We start from the raw sequence: 5,694 nt of genomic DNA on the forward strand, positions 1-5,694 counted from the left end.
TGACGAGAGTAGAACTATTAAATGACATGGCACTGTAAGTGCCAAATCCATATTCATGGTTCTATCAGTGATAGAAAGGTAAGTAAAAATTGGCTAAGACAAAATGTCACAGAAGAGCTGCTTGGTATTGTCAGAAGCAGTTATTTTTATTGATGACCTGTCACTTGTGAGCAACATTACTGAGTTTGATTAAGTTTAATATAATGAATTACTGCCTTTAAAACTTGGCCTTTCTAGCCTGTTACAGGATAGCAATAAAGACAGATAGAAATGGAGATAATGCTACAGCAACACACATGACGAGATATTCAAGAGACCATCAGAAATACATTAAGTGTTTGAAAAGGTTTGAAAAATATCCACAGAAAGAGAAAGCATCAACCTAATCATACAATGGGAAATTTTGTGTATAAGAAATGATTGATTGAATTATCAATCATATAAATTGAGAGATTATCTCCAAGTATATGGAAATAATTCTTATTACATTCTCATCCCTAGACCAGAAGATACATACAGTTTTACTGGAATTTCCATAGAGAATGCTGTAAATTGAAATAGACTAAAATAGTGAAACTAACAAAAATAAACTAAAGTGTCTTAGGGATCAAAAATGTGACATAGCCTATGAATTAGTAATTTAAGTGAATAAAATAACCATATTGTTTAGCAACAGAACATCACATTTCTCAGGGTGAGGGAAATAATCCTCCCCCTCCCCCCTCCCCCTCCCCCTCCTCCTCTTCCTCTTCCTTCCCTCCCCCCCCCCACCCCCCCCCGCCTCTTCCTTTTGTTATAAAGTAAGTTTCTTTCTAGCGAGAGGAGGTGTCTTATATTTAGGTACCGAGAAGCAGTAAAAGGAACCCCGGGTATCCATTTCTTTTTCCTCCACCCTACCAGAACTAGGTCCCTAAATTCTAGGCAGCATCACACAATGCTTCAGGAATCTTTACTGAGGACCAAGGATGTTGTGATCATGAAGGGTCAGACTGGTCACTAGCTGTTCAAAGTCACTCAGGCTCCACGGTGCAGGGGACAGATTTTCAGGACCAAGATATGACCTGTTGTCAGATGGGGGTTGGTTGAAGGGGAACAAGAGATCAGTTTGGTACTGGGGCAGCTGAAGCAAACCCTGATGCAGTGTCACTTCGTAAGCTGCCTGCTGGCTCCCTTTAGCTATTTGCTGTTTCCCAGAGGGGAGCCTGGCTTCTTGGCTGCAGCCCCTCAGGGGCCAGGTTCTCCAAAGTGAGAGGCTGCACCGACTTCACCTGCTGGGTCCTAGCCCCCTGTACCTAGCAGACGTCCTCAAAATGGTCCCGGGCAGCCGCTTGGCCCCTCATGTGGGCCTGCAGCTCCAGAAGTTCCACCATCAGGTTCTGGTCGGTCTGGAGATGGCAGAAAACCTCTTGATTGTCTGGAACCGGCTGCAGGTCACTTAAGTCATAGTCCTAGGAGGGAAGATGATGGAGAAGGTGGCCCCAAACAATGGGAAGTCTCTTGCCGGTTCTATGGTCCCAGGACTAGGGTATGGAGATTAAATTTTTTTTTTTTTTTTTTAAGAAATCCAACTGGGGCTTCTTGGCAAAGGCCGGCACCCCCAGGTTCTTAGGAAATTAGGGTCTTAAGAAAAGTTTACAGCTACGTGAAAATTTCCATTTTAATACATCTCAAACGCTGATGCTTGCATAGCAGTAGATAAGTTTGCATGGCTTATCAAGCTAGCATGTTGGCATGGCTATACAATTATTTTTGTTTCAAAACTCCTGAGGAGGTAAACACACCATTACTCCCAGAGAACAATGAAACTGCATTGTGGATTAATGTAAGAAGAGATGAGAGGGAAAGTTCTGGGAAAGGAAGTGACTCCTTGTGGAGAGATTATGCTTTTTTTTTTTTTTTTCCAATTTAAAACACATTAATAAACTAATATTTGCTTGGTTCAATGTGATTCGAAGAAAATTTAATTAATTTTTAAAGTGAAACTAGCAAAAACAAAATAGTTAAAATGTCTTAGGGATCAAGAAAGCAACAATGGATTAGTAACATAAATTATTAACAACTTCACAGGATGGAGGTTAATTACAGAAAACATGAATCCCTGAGTCCAGGAGTAAGCATATTCTTTGTTACTGAAGTTACTTGTTAATAGAGCACATGATGTTTTGATATATGTATATCTTATAAACTTGTACTTCAGTGATTGATTCCATTGCACACTCTGATTATGATAGGTTCCCCACACCTCCCACTGTTGTCTTAATTTATAAAGATGGGGAAAGATGAGAAGAAAAATGGAAAAGGACAAAGAGAAAGGCCCCTTTATAATTACTGTAGCCAATACCAACCACAGGCCTCATGCTGGTCTCACAAGGAAGCCACTAGTATGTCATTGTGTTTGCAGAAAGAAAGAGCTGTTATGGAAGCTCCATATTCAAAGAGATCGAAAGCATATTCAAAACTGTCTCCTTACATGGTGGATGGGTAAGGAAGTTAAGCCACTTAGCAAGGGCAATTAAAGAGTTGAAAGTTCTGCTGGAACTTGTAGATAATTCTGCTACTTCTGCAATAGTGGAGCTCAGCCCTCACTTCTAGTCTAGGTCTACAGGTGAAAGGCTCTCATTTCTCAGGCTCCATTTAACAGACATTTTTATTCACCGGGCTCTTAAGCATACTATAAGTGAAATATTTGGGATCTTCATCCTGCATCCTACTTGCACAGATTTTAGACATAAAATTTTGTTTATTTCTTAACGGCTCAGTTTCCTAATCAAATGTGTTATTGGGATCACCACAGTTTCAGTGTATTCATATTATAAGTGGGAAAATTAAAATGTCCTGAGAGAACGTGCAAGTCATGTTAATCAATTGACTCATCTGTAACCATCAGTTTTAAAGAAATTAAATATATTGCACATGGTTTTAAGATTCTCTTAAGTAGATCATTTTTCCTCCATAAATGTGATAGCTTATTGATAAATAATATGGTTTTTAAAATACATTTCCATTTTGAACTATACTGAAAAAAACCCATAATGAACATGAAAACACTATCATTAGAAAGTGTTTTTAAAATTTGCTTTCAAAATATTTGAGACAGCAGTTATGGGTTGGGTTATGTTGTATAAGACTAATCCTAGAAAAACTACTTTTTGGTAACCATTTATTATTTTTCTTTATGATACTTTCATTAGTATGAAGTCATTAGTTCATAACTGCTCCAATTTACTAGAGTGCCTTAAGCAAAAATACCAAGACAAGGCTAGAAAATGTACTATTTATTTCCATATCAGGATTGAATTTGCCTTCACTTTGTATTTCTCAGAAAAGGATTATTAACCAAAGCAAAGTCAACTAAATGAGTACTTAAATGTTGATTAAGCTAGTGATTTCTGTCCTTATGTAAGCCTTTTGAAACTTTATATAATGTTCTATATAGAGTCAATAGTAGTTAATAGAGGACAATTTCAGAAAATTTTAATATTCATTTCTCAAATGTCTACTATTACATAACCAGTAGTCATCTTTCAATGTTCTGTAATAGGTAAACAATATTCTGAAGCACTGGGAGGAACTATAGCTTTCTTTCCAGATCTTCTAGGTGTCATATAATTCTTTTACTAATGTCAGAGGTCAGGAAGTACTGAGAACTTCAACTTTGAGTGTTGCTTAAAATGAAACTGAAAGGAAGACATAATTTATTATGGTCACAGAGAGGATTAAATGAAGATGAGTGAACAGGCCTAGAGATGTAGCTGAGTGACAGAGTTGCTTGCCTGTCCTGTGTGAGGCAATAGGTTCTATTCCCAGCAACATTTAAAAAAGGGGAAGAAAAAGAATGAGAGAGCGAGAAAGAGAGATGATTGAAGAATACACATGAAGAATCCTTTCCTTACCATAAAACTAATCTAAAACACCAAACAAAAATTAAAAAGAAATTCATACAAAGTGATACTTTGATAGATGTATATACATTGTGCAATTGCTGAGCTAATGAATGACAACACAAAATAACCTGTGGTCAAAATGCTGCTATATATTCAATATAAAATAGTGTTTTGGCATATGTAAATAATGGGCCAAATCTGGCTCATATTTTATATGACTAATGCGTTTAGGAATGGATCTGTTTAAAAAAATTTTTTTAAATATACTAATGAAATTTGAAGAGGATTTAATGACCAAATAAGGTCTTTATTTAACATTTATGATGGCTTTCGTGATAAAATGTCAGAGTTTAACTAATATAAAGAATTCAAGGACTTGAGATAGTTATACTATTTAATATTTGCCGTTTTAGAAAAAAATTGCTGAAATCTTTTGATTTGTTTGTCTCCCCAAAGGATGAATTTAGCTGACAGAATGTCTCTAATGCTAAAAGCTCAGTAATATGTTGAATTCCTTGTTTTGCTTTTATTTTTTTTTTGGGGGGGGTTGTTACTCAGAGCCTTGTGCTTGCTAAGCAGGTAATCTACCATTTGAGCAAGGCTAGCTCCTTTATGCATTAATTGTTGGGTCTCACTTTGTATTTTGGATTTCCTGGGCCTTGATGCTTCAATTTGTGCTTATCTCAAGTTGCTGGGAATGATAGAAAGGCGAATGCCATTGTACTTTTCTATTGAATGAGCTTTACAAACCTCTTTTTGCTTGGGCTGCACTCAAACCACAATGTTCTGCTCTGCTTTATTTGAAGTAGCTGTGGTAGAGGCTTGAGTCACTACGCCTAACTCTTTAATAGTTGAAGCATATATTATTTCCTTGAATATAGGAAACAGTTTCTTGAATAAATCTGACCTCATGTTTCCAAGAAATTATTTTTGTTTATTGTTGCCTGTTTTCAAAAGGAATAAGAAATAATTCCTTCCAGAAATTGATTGGGGCAATATTTTCCTGGATATTAAGACTCACACTTCTGAAATGTCAATCAACCATATCTTCCATGTGATGAAAATCTGGGATACCAGATTGTGGAAGCACTTATGCTACATTTCTAAACGAACTTTTTTCTATATACCACTCTTTATAATGGGGAGGGAATTTGAAGTATTAAACATCAGTTTCTTGGGTATATGCAGATGAAGAGTCAATCTTCTATAAATCTACAGAATTACTTTACCTTCCTTTATTTGACTGAATATCTAGCTCATTGCCAGGAGAAAGTAGCCTGTGAGAAGGGATGGCATGCTAAGAACATTTGCTTTTAAGTTCTAACAACTACTTACTCATGTGGAATCAAATTTCGAAGGCTTTTGCTTTGTGTAGAGCTTTCTATTGTACAGTGAAATCTTCCCTTCTGACCTCATTTATTTCAGATTAGAGAACTCCTTGACCTAGCAGCTGTAATTACATTGCCTTTGGCTCTAGTCAAGCTATCTGCTGTCTAGTGCCATACAAACAAACCTTGATCAACCTTCCTAAAGCAGCAATGCACTATTTGGCAACTTGCTTCAATTCTACCTTTCCTTGCTCAGTTTTAATAAGCATTTATGGGAGTGAGAGACCTTTACTCTACTTCTTAGACCCTTGTGCATTATGGGAATGAGCATAAATCAGATTTAAGGAAGGTTTCACTCATCCCTTACCTTAGTCATGAAGCCTTGTATTTTCTTTCACAGGAAGTCACAAATCTGTTGGTAGTTTCCCTGTTCTATTAATACAAATACTAGGAAATTCAAAACTCAGATTGGAGAGTGGGAT

General features: G+C 36.7%; 1 pseudogene; it reads right to left on the bottom strand.

Moving 5' to 3' along the window:
- Nucleotides 1-884: 884 nt before the first annotated feature.
- LOC125352942 lies at nt 885-2,357 on the bottom strand (annotated as a pseudogene).
- Nucleotides 2,358-5,694: the final 3,337 nt, after the last annotated feature.

This window comes from Perognathus longimembris, chromosome 1 (assembly GCF_023159225.1).
Source record: "Perognathus longimembris pacificus isolate PPM17 chromosome 1, ASM2315922v1, whole genome shotgun sequence".
Lineage (NCBI taxonomy): Eukaryota > Metazoa > Chordata > Mammalia > Rodentia > Heteromyidae > Perognathus > Perognathus longimembris.